Genomic DNA, 16,225 nt, shown 5'->3' on the forward strand with positions numbered 1-16,225 from the left:
AACAGGGGATTTTTTGTGTTGGGGAAGAGAGAGGCTTGGGCACTTCATCTTCTCTTCTGTGCACTGCCAAAAAGGCCATAGGTCAAAAGTCAGGGCGATTGGAGAATTCCGTGCTGCATGCCGACAGATCGGGTTTCAGAGCGGGGGGAGGGTCGCGGAACACCCTGGAGGGTTAGGTGCTTGTGTGTGCATGTGTACATGAATGCATTTGAGCATGCTTGGCCTGCATGCGCATGTAAGCGTGTTTATGTGCGAAGCTTGTTTGGGCAACCTTTTTTTTTTTTTTTTTTACATCTCATTGCAGGTTTAACACTTGGAGACATTTGGAGGTTTCTATTGATGTTTGGAGACATTTGGAGGCAACACCTACCTTCCCTGACCCAAAGGTCCCGGTGGCTGCAGCTGTAAGACTGGAAAGTTTTAGCTCCAATTTTAGTTGATTGTCTTTAAGAGGATTTAAATCCTTTCACGAGGGTTGAAAATAAAAGTTGCTTTTTACTTTTTTACAATAACAAATAGATTGGACTGACAATCCTGTATTGTTTGTGACTAAACAGAATGATCCTTATTGCAGATTAAACCTCCTGTCTAAATTTGCACAAAGATTCTTCTTTACATCAAAGTTGATAGAAAAACCCCTCCAAAGCTTTCCTGTCAATAGAATGCAACAAAGAACCTCCAGAGGAATCCCTGGCTGCAGAAGTCTCTTTATAACTAACCGGGACCTTTAAAGCTTCGCTCTGTAAAGGTTTAACTGTCAGCTCAGCTGCAATCAATCCACAGCTCCAGCTTAAACATTTAGCAGAAAGTGAAGTGGTTCCAGTGCAGACCTCAGCAAGCGGCAGCTCCCATTGTAGCCTTTTGTAAGTGATCATTAATGAACATGTGCTCCGGGGCCTCCGGTGGCTCCCGGGGAGCCCGGACTGATCACCACAGCTGTGTATCCATTGTGCTTGCCCGCAGAGACAAAAAATAACACAGGACCTGGCTATGTGCTGGAATTTATTGTATTTATTTTCTGGGGCGTAAACATGCAAAGGCTGAACTGAACAGCAAGGTGAGGAGGCAGAAGGAGACGCGATGAGAGACATTTTAAATCTGAAAAACAGGTTTCTGATTCTTTAAGGATTGTTTATGGCTTCTACATGAACAATGAATCAGTTCAGAGAGGATACGTTGTCTTTATCAGCTCCTAAAATGATTGGAGTCTAACCCTAAATGCACAAAACACACACCAGCAAAGATGAAATTGATATATAAAGTTTAGAAATAAACTTTATATACACTGTCTTTATATAATACTGTGTTGAAAGTGTTTTAGTCTGGTTATACTTGACTTTCATCTTTTTTTCAGCGTGTTTTCATGTTTCTGTGCACTTTGGTCCTTCTATGGCTTTTGTGTTTTGTAAACTTATGGATGCCATTTTCTGCTTTCTGCTGCAAAACAAAATCTGTGTACGGGTCCAAACAGAGGAGCCCCAAAAGAACCGTGACGAACAGAGCAAAACCAGCTTTTAAAAGCAAGTCCTGAAACGGGCTTCCACCTTCTGCTTTATTCTGCTTGTAATTTATCTACATTTTAACAACAATGCTGTTCTTAAGTAAAGTTTTTTTTATTTGTTTTTTAGTTTACGAGGGCTGTGTCCTGCAACATTCAGATATTTTTTGGTTCTTGTCTCCTCATGAAGTTCTGCAGTGTTGATAACAACCTAATTATTTATTATTAGATTCAGGAATCATAAAAGTTGCAGGATTCTGTCTGCAGGATTGAGATCTGTGACAAACACTGTTAATCACAGAATAAAGTCATTTTGTTGCACATTTAACAGCTTTCACTCTTTGTTAAGAGTTTATGGTTGTGATTCTGAACTTGTGTCAGTAAAAAATAGATCATTTTTCCTCAGTGAAAAGTGAAATGATGGAAACTCCATGTTTTCTGTTTGTTTCGGTTCCTGTCCCGTGAAGCTGACATTAGAGTCATTTCCTGTTTTGATCTGAAACTCTGTGAACCTTTGCTCTTTGTATATTTTTTTATTTTTTCCACATCTGGGTTCTTGTATCTCACCTGTTCTTCACCTACTTTAACTTTACCTATATAGACTCTGCTAGTCTGCATGCAGTCAGAGGAGAAAGAAAGATTTCATGGATGTTCATGTAAACATAGTAAAATATAAGGGCAGTGAACTCCACGCAAATACAAGACACCCCCGGTAAAATAACCACCTATTTTAATAGTTCACTGACTAATAATACCTTAATATGCATTAATTCATTACAGTATAAACAGGTTTGGCATTAGCCCAGAAGCTAATGGTCTTTGTCATCTTCACTTTTGGAGAAGATCAACAGATTTACATTCAGGCACAGAGAATTATGGCTTTTGCTGTAACTAAAACATTTGACTAGAAATTGGTTTGGGTTTAATTGAAATATAATGGGTGCAGGGATGGAAAAGAAAGCAAAAAAGTAAAAAAAGAAAGGGGCAAAAAGTTAAGGGAAAGAAAGAGACAAGAGTGGAGGAGAGAAAGACAGATAAAAAGAATACAGAGATAAAAGTAGTCTGCTTCTACACCTGCAGAAAGAGAGAGAAAAACCAAAGTACTGAGAAACCACAGCGACAAACAACATATGCATGTATACCAACAACAGCATCACAGAAAGAGCAGCTGGTTCAAACAACCAGCAGCAGGAAAACGCGTCGCTCATGGATGAGCTGCTCTGCAAACGCCAGTCAACAGAGAACCAAGCAGCGTTTCAGCTTCCAAGTTACATTTTCTTCTGAATATCACAAATGTTCTAAGAAACAAAGAAAGTCTGTAAAACTCTGTAAATACCGAACAGCAGACAGGTGAGGATGGATACATGTCCTTTGATGGACATAACTCTCAGTAGCTGTTTTCTGTTTGTCTTTATGGTTTTAAGGTCCTACCACAACTTCTCAGTCAGGTTAATGTTTGGTTTTTGACTAGACCACTGCAATGCCTGATCTAGTGCAGATAGTCCTCTGTGTGTTATTGTCAACTCTTACAGGAGAGGGTTTCTGCTTCAGCCCTTTCAAAGAAGACAATTGTTCAGATCAATTGTTCTATCATGAACTTTAACATTAAACTGAGGCATGCAGTCTGAGAATAAAATGTCATCTTTTAACTTATTCACCTCTGGTTTCCCAGAGGATGACAGTGTAATTCTTCATCTTTTCCTTTCTGCAGTTAGACCCAGATTACATTTTTAGATTCATATTAAAACCCAAAGTTACAAAACATTTAGTTATTGCTAGTAATTCACTGAGATCTGAACCAGATTTGCTCTTAGTTTTCTTGTGGTTATTTTTTTCGGTTGGTACTTTCATACATCCACACACAAACAGATAAACTAAAGCAAACAACAGAAATTCAAAGCTCTGTGTGAATACAGATCATGACATTTAGCTTCCAGCTTGTTCTACACTTTAAAACTGGGGGATTTCTGCTTCCCAGTCGCCTTCGCTCATGTTTAGAGACTCCATCTCTAACTCGTTGTGCAGAATCGCATGCTGTCGTCCTCTTCATGCTCCGCTGCAGCTTCTTTTGCTTTCACATGCCAAGGGATCATGAAAGAGTGCAAACAAGTCATTGATGGATCGGATGGAGCACACTAAACGTGAGGGTTGACCTCCCTGCCCCTCCCCTGTTCGGCTCCCCAGGCTGTTTGAACAGAGCGTTCGGATCAGGACCGCTGTCCGGCCACTAATGGAGGCGACTAACTTTCAAGGGGTCCCGTATCTTTGATGGCGGACGCGCTAACAATGTGTTCATTCTGCGGCTGCGTAAGAATTGGCCAGCAGGGTTCCAGCAAGGAGGGAAAATGTAAACGGGGGATTAGCTGGACTAATGGCCCCAACTTGTCGTTGATGTTAATTAGCGTTAATTAGGACCGCCTTCGTTTTGCAGATTGGACCAAAAAGTTGTGGGCAGTTTTTGGCCTCATGGTCAGATTCTCATGCATGCTTTTTCACACTTCCCAACACAAGGCCGAACTCTTTCTCATTATCTTCAGCTCTCAACAGTGTGGCTCTCATACCCTGACGGCTTTCCTCTGTTTGTTCTTCGCTCGTTGTCGGAGGCCATTTGCTCTCGCCACAATGACTCCTTTTCACTGGGTTTGATCTCCGCAGCGATCCATCCTCCTCTTCTCCAGTGATCAAAAAAAGGAGAAAAACCTCTTTGCGCAGCTTTAGAGCTCCTTCCCCCCACTGACATGTGTTTGCTGGTCTGTCCACTGATCCAGGGAAACAACAGTAGAAGGATTTGGGATCTTTTTGGCTCCTGAGGTTCCTGAACTGAGACATAATCGGCCACTTTGTTGGGTCGGTTAACCCCGCATTGTTCCACTGGCCCCTCGGCTTGCTTGGATGGCAGCTTTGTGCAACACGTTCATGTTCTCACAGCGTTCCTCCTACCTGGAGCTTTTTACTCCTTTATGCTCAGTCACTCTTCCATGAGGCCCGATGTCCCTGCAGGATCCACGAGGTTGAAATGAGGGAATCTCAGAGAAAAAGGTGGAGGGCTGGGTGATGATTCTCTCTGGTCAACACCAGGTATCACTTTATTAACCCTCGACTGTCTTGACCCCGTAGAACCAAGAAACAGCGGGGCCAAAGGGCGCCTCCAGGGAGTGTGGCGCAGGAGGAGGAGAACGGGTGAAGGGGTGTGGGACGTCAGCGATGCCCAGCGATGACTTTACCAGTACGATGACCCCCTTGACCCTGACACCCCAAACCAGAGCCGTCCCTCCTTGCAGCTGCTGATTCCCATTGGTCTGCCATGTGCTGCTGCAGACTCAGGAAGAAGGCACGGATAGCGAGGAACGGCAAAGAAAGGTCAACTGCTGGTCAGAGGATTTTATTGGGAGTCCAGGAGGGAGGGAGCTGCAGTGGGAGAATGCATTAAAGACCACCGTCTGAGATTTTAACTACAGGGAGGGGAATTCAGCCTTTTTTCCATCCCTGCAGACATTTAACATTCACAACGAGGAAATGCAACAAAGTTACGATTTAACTTTCATCTGTTCTAACAGAGGATTTTAAGAACTATAGTCTGGATTTATCCCTTTGATTGTTTATATGTTACCTTCTAAGACTTTTCTGTAATAATTCAAAGGAGACATTTTATGTAAAATTCACATTTTGCACATTTTCTTCTTTCATTCTGGTTTCTGCTTCTTCTAAAAATTCCCACACTTTTTTTGACAATAAGTTAATGTTTTAATAAGCTGTTTTGAAAAGCTTTTCAATGTAACATCACAAATCAGCAGGCATTTTCTGTTACCTAGCAACCCCTGTCAAGCCCAGCCAGTTACCTAGCAACCAAAGCTGACGTCCAGCACATTTGGTCAGCTGGTTTTAAGGATGTATGTACAAAAACCACTTGCTGCATTCTTAATGGTTGTGCAGAAGGTTCCACTTCTGCTTTTCAAAGATGTACGGTTGTATAATTGTGCATCTGTTTGGAGCCATTTTCATGGAGGTGTGTAAATGAGTTACGGGGGGCGTGGCCAGCAGCAGCTTACTTGGATTTAAAGTGACAAGACTCCATAAAACTAAAAATAAACAGAACTAACCAGACTGAAATCTCATTACCTTAAAATGAGATTTCAGATTTTATCTAGCACATAGACTTATCCTAACCTGTTTAAGGGAGCAGAAACACTCAGTTCCAGTGTTTTACTTTGGACTTGGAGTGTTTTTCTTACTGACCACATTAAGACTTACCTCATGTTAAAGTGGTACTGATCGATAGTTCTGGCTTTCTGGAGCTCTACCAACGTGTTTCTTCAGATTTTGGATGCCTTTTGGTTTCTGTCCAGTACCTGAGCATTTTTTCCTCTTTAAATGTTAAGTCACTCAAAGCTGACCTATGAATCATTCAGGCATAAAAACACTAATGGATGAGTCATAGTTATCTCTGTCCAAAGAACTCATTTTAAATTTGATCTTGTGCCACTTTGTTCCCAACACTCGAGCACAGATACAACATGTTCCCATCTCCTTCCCTAATTTTATGAAATAAATAAAAAAATAACAGTGTTTGAGTGACAGTTAAGACAACAATGATCCTCATTAGCTTAAAGAGCATCCTCACAGTAGACGCATTGCTCGTTCATAGTACTGACGATCTCTTGGGCCATGTAATTATCATGGGATGGAAAGCCTGTGGAAATTCCTTCAAAGAGACGTCATACTGGAAGATTAGGGCTGATCCAATCCGGGGTTACAACCGCTCCGAGTTCAGGCTCCGAACTCTGGTTGAGCCTCTGATTAAGTCAACAGGGATTCAGCATCCGAAAATAGAACCGGTAGGAAAAAGTTTCATCCTCTGACTTTCTGTGAACAGATTTTTTCTAAAATCCTCAAAATTCTCGAGCTCCAGTGATGATCACACTTCAGTTTCATGAGGAGAAGAGAAGTTTCCCTTTTACTTTAAAATGCATTTAATAACTGAAACAGTTGGACGTTGTTAATTATGATGGAGTTTTATTTTTTTTATGTTTTGGAGTGCAATTTTGAGAGGAAATAACAGAAAATGTGACTAAACTGAAACTGTGAACTTAAAGTTTTACCACAATACATTTTGGTGATATTACGATCATTATAAAAAAGAAAGATGATTTTTTTTTGTGTGTGTGTGTGACTGCATCAGAGCAATCATAACCCCACAAAAACAAATTATCGTGACAATGTTATTATGATAAGAACATTTATTACCATAAAAAAGGCCCATTCTAGATTTCAACATCACAATTGTCCATGGAAAGAGCTTGTTACCTACTGACGTTCTTTTCTGGACTTGCAGATGTGACAGCTTCACGGCTCCCTGCTGAGCTGCGTAACCGTCTTCATGTCAGGGCTTCTCTCTCCAGAGGGGACACATTTCAGCCTTTCTTTGCTTTTAGTCAGGCACACACTCAGACTCCTGTGCAGCGGTCAGGAAGACATTGTGGAAAACAAGGTTATCTTCTGACCCAACCCCTGCAGAGCAGAGTCATCAATGTTCTGCTGCTGGAGACCAGAGAGTCACACGGCGCAGCCTTCAGCCGCCGTCCGCGGGCTCATTTATTGCCTGATCGCATGTCCCTGTATCATAAGTTATTCTAAATATTATGATCTGGAGGCAAAAGAAATTTAAAGTTCAATTTAATAGAGTTTAAATGTCTGGGAAGGTGTTTCGATTGGGCTGACAGTGCAGGTAGTGGTTCGGTTCAGAAGATGTGTCATAAGCTGCATTTTTCTCTACTAATGTGAGCAAAACTTTCTTTGTAAAGCACAAACATCGAAGAAACATAATTTTGCAGTGTTTCCATTAAATAAGAAACAATTAAAATCACACAAGAATAACTTTATGTGTGCATATGGAATATGATGCTCTCAAAGCTTTTCCACTAAACCTTCTTACTCAGTACATTCTAATTTATAATTTTAAATTAATTATAAATGATTTATATATATATATATTTTGCTGTGCTACTTAACACTGAGTATCATTAAATGAACCAGTATTGCAGATTACAGAAACCTTACAACATGGTCTGTAGGCATGTTGCTACTAGTAGCTTGTCACAAAGACATAATTTGTTCTGATTCCTGTTGGTAAATTTATGAAATGTCTCAACTGTGGCGCAGCCTGATGGAAAAAACCTAGAAGTATAGGTCCAATAAAAAAAATTATTTTAATTCACTTAAATATAATTTGTCTGACAATATGAAGCAGCTAATAGGTGGCCAAAGGCAACACATCATGTTCTAAAAAGATGAGAAACAAAGCTGAGTGTTTGAGTTACTCAACGGTCATAAAGTCTCTGGACCAAAATGTCATCACTGCACGGCTCAAACCACAAAGGTTCATCTGACGTCAGTAAAACAGACCATCTGGTTGAGTGTTAAGACTTTTGGGACGCAGAGTGAAGAGAAAATAGCAAACTAACACAAACTGAGACAACATTAAAAAAAGAACATCACACTAACAGTCAAGCACGGTGGTGGCAGTGTGATGGTCTTGGGTTGCTTTGCTGCTGCAGGATTTAATAATTTGCCATATAGATGCTGCCAGTTCTGATGTGTTTTTACTGGTTTCTCAAGTGGTGACTGTGATGGGTTTGTTTTTATCATGTGCATCACATTGAGCTGCTTTGTTTCAGCAAATAAACATGATTGATTGACTGATTGATTGATTGATTGATTGATTGATTGATTGATTGATTGATTGATTGATTGATTGATTGATTGATTGATTGATTGATTGATTGATAAATGTTAAAAAAATTTTTTTTAGAAATCACAATCAATTCTGATCCCTGAATTAAATCTCCTTATAAATGACTTTAAAACATATAATAATAATAATAATAATAATAATAATAATAATAATAATAATAATAATAATAATAATAATAATAATAATAATAATAATAATAATAGAACTGGTTAAAGTGGCCTAGTCAAAGTTTGAACTTTAATAATTCCGCAATACATTAAGTGGATCAGTTATGCTAAACAAAAAACCTGAGTCAGATAGATAGATAGATAGATAGATAGATAGATAGATAGATAGATAGATAGATAGATAGATAGATAGATAGATAGATAGATAGATAGATAGATAGATAGATAGATAGATAGATAGATAGATAGATAGATAGATAGATAGATAGATGTTTTCCTCTTTCTTTCTCTCTCTAGGCATCTTTTTATGGAAGTGACATTCCTGGAGCGGTCCAAACAGAAGCCCTTGTTTAGAGGCGAAACCCTCCCGCCCTGTCCCCTTTTTTCATCTTCCTAGTTTTGGAGCCCTGGGTCAAAGGTCGAGACCCCCTCCAGCTTCAGAGACATGTCAGGTCATGCAAGCCACATAGCATTCCCTGTATAGCCCCCACCAGCCCACCTCACTGCCCTCCCCCAACCACCAAAAAGGCCTGTTGCCTCTTAACTCCAACAAGGCGGCTCACAGCAGAGGTGTGTGAATGTGTGACTCCTTAAAGCTGCAGAGATCTCGTATGATTTGAACAAACATGTAAATATGATTAAAGATGGAGTGAGGGCTAAAGAGCAAACCTCATTAGATGGAGAAACATTTCTCTGCTGTGATGAATCTCAACACTAGCATAAATAAACACGCAGATTTTCTGTTCAAAAATAAATTGGTGATGTATATGGATGATGTTTTTAAAAAATCTTTTCCTGTGTGAAATGAGCAGCTTATGTATTTATTTTTTTTATCTTTGCTTGGCTTCAAGTAAAATACGCAAGTCCTGCATTGAAATCAGACAAAAATAGGAAATAAACTGCCATAAATTCATGCAGGGCTGAATCAAAACTGTCAGGAAGCAATTAGGAAAACACCATAATTCCTTCAAATGGGGCCAAAGTTGAACTGATAGCAAAATGTGTTAAGTGAAAATAACCAATTTTGCTCGGATGTAAAAGGTCGCGAGACTCGTCGGGGCCTTCGCTTGTGTCCTCTTCGCTGAGTCAGCAAAGAGAGCCACAGTCCCACCAAGAAACGGGATGAAAAATGGGTTTGAGGAACACAAACAGGCCTGGGATGTAGTGCAGAGAAAAAGGCTGACCCCTTCCAACAGATAAACAAATAACTAAATAAATCCTGGGGACACTGGGGGTGAGGGAAGCTACCCCCGAGGGGTCAGAGCAGGAACAGATAAATCTCCCTTAAAGACGCCATGCCTCTCCATGGTTAACCTCTTAATCAACCCCAATCGGCCAAAGGAAACAGTGCTGACTCTCCAAAACGCCGCTCTGTCCTCCAATCCACACTTTCTGTTTGCTTCATGGGAAAGATTTGGTTTTTATTCATGTTTAGTTTAAATTATTTGACAGCTTTTTATCTAATGCAACAATTTTGGTAAAAATGACTGAAATTGTCGTTTAGCAACAAACCTCTTCGGTGCTTTACATTCATCTTTTAAGCATGAGGCGACACTGATCCATGTTTTCACACCTTACACGTTTGGTCCATTGTAATCAAATCAAAATTCATTTCCCTGGTTGGTCCAGACCGTTTGTCCAGGTTTGAATCCACTAAAAGGATCCGTGGTGTGGGCCAAGCACCCAGGTCGAGACACACTTTTTCAGGTGGTCTTGGTTCAAACAAATTCTGGTGCAGTTTGCCTCTGATGTGAATCCAGACCGGGTTGCATGTAAGACATTATTGTGAAATCGTATCTTATCGGAGGTCTGATGCCATTCCAAAATTCGGTCCGGACCAAACAAGCAGACTGAAGGCCTTTCCTGGAAACACAAATGTCTGTTTGTGTTGAATATCTGCTATCCAGTTAAGCTCTTGCTTGGCTTAAGCTCTTTGAAATGCCTTGCTGCTGAAATGTGCTATACAAATAAAATTTGATTGATTGATTGCTTGGCTTACTGGGACTTTGTGCCATTTGGCAAATCTAAGCAAACAAAAATCACACATGGTGTTCCTCAAGGCTGCATTCTTGGGCAACTTTTGTTCAATATCTGTAAGGTCTCCCTTCCTACTACAGTATAGCTTTTCATACTTATGATATTGACACAAAGTTAAAAATTTCTTTCACACATGAACCCAATTTTATTACAAGTACTCTAACAATGTATCCATAATATCACTGAGCAATGCGTCAATCTACTTTTTCCTTAAAAGCGCCACCAGAAAAAACGTTTTCCTGGACAGAACAATCTCCACATCCTTTGATTTTCATCAGGTTATATTTATATATTTTTATATTTTTAGTGATGATATATTTATCTTTTAAAAGCATATCAATCAGGCGGCGAGAGACCAGTGACGTGGTCAGGAGAGGCAGGTGAGGTAGAGCTTCACCTGTAATCCTGATGAGTACAAATAAGCATGAGAAGCAAAACAGATGCTAACAATGATGAAAGAAAATCAGTTTTTCCTCTGGAATTTTCTACAAATAGTTTTTTTTATTGGTAATTTAAACATTTTTATAGTCAAAATTCGCAGAAATTATGGATTGCCTTTTGAAATACATGGAAAGAGCCTGCATCACACAGTATCACCAATATACTCTTACACCTTTTCTACATAGGTTGACGTTCCAGTCTGTTTGATGTATTTAATTAATGTGAGTGACATATTTAGTCTTTCTGATCGACTGGCCATAAATGTGTAGTAAAAATGCTCTGAGTGAGGCAGAAAGTACCACGTCTCTCTGATAGGGGGCAGTGCTGAGCCCCATGGACACGACGAGCAACAGGCGCTCTTCTTCTACACATTGAAACGATTGAAAACAGTCCAGGGAGAAAATACAGAGGGAGCAAAACCGTTCAATGCAACTCTCTCTGGCTGCCAGACTTTTGAATATGAAAAGAAAAAGGGAAACAAGGACGTGTTTTTTTTTTTACTACAGAATGATGGAGATATTCGTGGAGGAGGATGGATACATGGACGCCATAAAGGTAAGATCATACACGATTTTCAATTTTCATCAGACAACAGAGGTTAGCCAAAGGAAACAGCCAAATAATAATAAAACAAAATTTACCTTATTGAATATTTATTTATCTTTCAATTATATTGTTAGACACTTTAATCAGTTATGGTGAAAATTAAAATATAGTTTCTATATCGGATTTTGGATTTCTACATCGACCAGCCATGAGCCTCACCGCATGTCACTGCTGGGGAAAAACCTAAAGCTGCTGCAGCGTCCTGACCAACACCACGAAAATAGATCATTGCACAGCAGTTTAGAGACACTGCATCAACACTTTTTATAAGGATAATCTTGTTCATCTTTTTTGTTTAAAAGGTTATGAATGATTCTTGGCTTAAGAACAACCAAAGGGAGGAAGACTTTAGATGCTCTTCAGCTCTTAAGCAAACTCCCTGAAAACCTGAAATGTGTAGAAAATGTTAGATTCTGTGGTCTTAAATACAAAATGTGCAGTGCAGCTTTTACATAAAAGTAAAACATTATCATTCCTCAGCTGTTTGTGTGTAATTTCTTTGCTTTTTATTTGTTTTAAATTATCTTGTGAATCTGAAAGTTACTTTTAATCACCTTATCTGTGAATGGAGATAGACAGATGGGCTTGTTTTGCCTTTTTGCCCACAGCTGACACAGATCTTTCTGACTTGGAGGGCGGTGAGGATATGGTGATGACGGAAAGGAAAGGGAGTAGTGATGAAAACCCGGGTTAATCACTGTCCATGTTGCTGTTGAGATATGCAATCATATTATTTTGCAGTATAATATTTTTGCAGCCCTAGTTTTTGCTGATATTCAAAAATATTTTCATCATAAATGAAGCTGATGACAGGGCTGCCCTTTTAGTCCAGAGTTTTTTGGTCTTTCAGTCAAATCCTAGGAAACTTACTGTAGCTCAGCCAGAGCACTGAACATGAAGTCAGCCTTCATGCTGATGATTTATTGCCTAAAAAAAGAGAAAATCTCACATTTGTTCTTTTTAATGTCCTTACTGTCAGAATTTACAAAGTTTGGTTACTTCTGCACATTTTCCACCTCTGCTCTGTTTTTAGTTTTCAATGAGATTTCAAAGAATTTCAAACATAAAACCTCTTGATGCTTGTTATCGGTTTCTCTGGGGAAAACGCAGAAAGTAAACTCATCATAAATTTACCTCCACCTATTATTTTCACATCCTTCTGCTGCACAAACACTGAGGCAAACTAATTCTTCTTCTTCTTCTTTCTGTCTTTGTCCATCAGCAGTCTTTTCTGAAACACTTAAGAGCCAATTAGCCTCCTGTGAGTGTGGAGCATCCAGATAACATCAGCTTAGAGCTCATGCAAGACATGGGAACTTTTTCACAACCAAGAGTTCCTATTTCCACATCATGCTCAGATTGCATACCTGCTCAGTTGACAGCCTCTTTCTCAACGAGACGCATTTAGCACCAGCTAAAGCGGAGCGCCACATTGTTGGCAGTGGCGTTGTTAGGACATATAAATTTACACGTAACCGTGGCCCCTGCGTTTCCTAGGCCATACGATGCGGTCATGCTCACCCCCCGGCCCCGCTGCGACACCCTCGTGTGCCTGGACCTCCTGCAACAGTTGGTCCCATCATCCATCACTGAGAGTCACACGCATGGCTCAGGATACTCTGCTTGTTACCCGTCCAGTTTTTCAGAATCAACGGGGCAAAAGTTCAGCATGATCAAACAGCACAGTTCTGGTGAAGATGCTTAATTTATGGAGCAGAGGTCGAACTGTCTGTGTTTGGACATGTTAGCTTTGCTATTTGGTCCTCTGCTCCCTGGCTGGAGGATGAAACAGAAATTGCTTGTGCATGCATGAACAGGTTGCAGGTATTAAGCTGAAAATGATTACGTTCAAAAACACAAATCCTAACATGATATTTATGTTGGGGAACAAACTGACCTCAGATCAGTTTGAGGCTGTTCATCCATGTTTAAGGCAAATTACTGATTTTCCTTGTGGGAAAAAATAGAAAATTTGGTTGTAAGAAGCTTATGATAAATGTTTTTTTTTATTATTATAATTGGTACAGAGAATTTTATGTGTAAAACAAACAAAGTTGTACATTTTACTTGATGAGCACCATGTATTGTATTCAGACCCCTTAAACGATATGCCTTACGATACTACAATATTACAAACACATCCTTTATTTTTTTATTTTATTTGGATTTTATCTGGTAGACCAATACAAAGTAATGCATCATAGTGAAGTGTAAAGAAAATTTGAAAAGTGTGGCATACATTTGCATTTAGCCACTCTGTGTCAATAGTTTGTAAATCCAATTTTCACTGTATTGACAGATTTTGGTTTAGATTGGATGGAGAGCAAATCTTGCCTCTGAATATTCATTTAATTTAGATTTAGACTTTGACTAGGCCACTCTAACACATAGGTATGTTTTAATATAAACCAGAGGTGTCTATGCTTTTTGCCATGGGGCTAAAAAAAATGGCCCCTCAAGTTAGAAGTACTTGAGGGGCCAAAAAATGTGATTATATACATTTTAATAAAGATTGCAAACACTATTTCATTTTCTATTTTTGCTACTCATCAAGAACCGCACAGCAGTCTGGTTTCTGTTGATAAGGGATCCATGAATCAGATCCAGACCTTAGAGAAACTCACAGAGACAAAAAGCAGAGAATGAGTTGAATGTTTTTTTCCCCTAGATTTTTTGTGTTTGTATTTTTAGGACTAAGTACAGCAGATTGCTCACTCTGTCTAATTATTTAGCCAGGTTAAATAAACGTTCAATCTGCTTTCCAGCAAACAATTATGTTTGTAGTCCAATTTAACACCAAACTAAAAGCAGCATTAAAAAAAAACATGAATACATTTTTCATCTTCTGACTTTAAAATCCATTTTAAAAGACCTTCAAATGAATGTAACTTATTCCCTAACCCATCTCCCTCCTGAGCTGATAAATCAAATTTATGAACTCAGTTTCTGAATTCTTATCAAGGTCCGCACAAAATCCTTTTGAGGGCTGTAAATGGCCCCCGAACCACAGTTTGGACCCCCCTGATGTAAACCCTTCCATTGCATCTCTGGATTTGTGCTGCGGCTCGATGACCTGAACCTCAGCGTTGGCCTCAACGCTTTAGCCTTCTGCAGCCTGATCGATGCGGCTCACAGGCGGACCTCCATCTTGGTCCGTCTGCAGTCGGTCCATCCTGTTTCTGCGTTCAGATGATGGATTGAACCGAGCGCTGTGAGATGTTCAAAGCTCGGGATGTTGTTTTAGAAACTAACCCTGCTTTAAACGTCTCCACCACTTCCTCGCTGACCTTTCTGCTGGGTTCCCTGGTTTTCATGGCGCTGGTTGTTCTGTAATGTTCTCTAACGAACCAATGAGGCCAGCTGGATTATAATGAGGTCACACTGCACACATGTGTACACTGGATTTTATTTAGAGGTATCAGAGTAAAGTGGACAAGCCCAGTTTGTTCATTCTTAATTGTAAGATTAAGAAAACGTATAATTTTGCTTAATTCCACTTCACAATTATGTTGATTCATCACAAAACCCCCTCGAATATTTCATTTTGTTCAAACCTTTGTGTCCTGAAGATATTTGTCAGGACGGTTATTGTCCGTATTTGAAGATTAATGGGTGAACATCACGCTGATCCTCATTTAATTAGCCTCCTCTGGGTGAAGTCCTGGTCAAATTGATCATAAGCCTCGGCTGGATTGAATTACACTCTAATTACCCCCCAAACCCCGAGGAGCCCGGGTTGCTGGGCCTATACGCAGCTCGCAGAAATCTCCTAATAGCAAAGCGCGGGCTAATTGGGGGACAGGTAAGGTTACATGTGACAGCAATTAAGCCGAGCGCGGGGCCAACTTTATGGCCTCCGGCGAGAAAGGCGCCCCGCTCGGGACCCCGAGTGAAGTTTGGCTCTTAGCGCTTTGCTGCCCAACAAAGACGAGCAAAACTGTGAAGCTTAATGTCATCATAGATAGATAGATAGATAGATGGATAGATAGATAGATGGATGGAGGGGCGGGAAGAGAAGAGGGGTGCGCCTCATTCACCCTCCCGCCTCTCCGACCCGTCCGCCGGCATCAAGCCTTGGTGGAGTTGCCCTCACATGACAAATCAGGAGCATATCTGGGAAAATAATCAGCCTCCCGCTGCTTTCAGTGTTAAACCCTCCGTCGGAACACAACACTGTCGCCGTTGATTAACGCAGAGCCGCGTTTTCTGGGAAGCCACTGAAGTCCCGGAGCATCAGACCCGCAAAAACCTTTTTTTTTTCACCAGTGAACGCTTTGTGTCTCACTTTGAACTGCTGATTTATCTCCCCGTATTTATTTGTTTAATGTGCTTATTTATTTCTGTTTATTTGAAACAAAGCAACAGGTTCCGTGGGCTTAATTGTGGTTCAGAAATTTCCATTGAAATTGGACAGATTTTCTGTTACGCGCTGCATGGCAAATAAGAGTAAAATATGCTAAACGTATACCTGAAAAAATCTATAAACAAGTTAAACAAATAAATACATAATTTAATAATAACTTTAAAAAATCAAATCAAATCAAAATAAGGAGAATGATTTACACCACCGTGAAAAAAACTCGATTTCATTTCCGTCCAGGATCAGGTGTGATTACAGAAATTAAACTTTTATCGTTCTGTCTGAAACTGGTGGTGTATAAATTTCAGTTCCTGCCTGAATTTTCCCCTCATTTAAAATCTGGACGTTTCAGTAAAAGGAGCTGA

The sequence above is a fragment of the Poecilia mexicana genome, unplaced genomic scaffold, assembly GCF_051168715.1.
Source record: "Poecilia mexicana isolate PSO_F unplaced genomic scaffold, ASM5116871v1 scaffold_16, whole genome shotgun sequence".
NCBI lineage: Eukaryota > Metazoa > Chordata > Actinopteri > Cyprinodontiformes > Poeciliidae > Poecilia > Poecilia mexicana.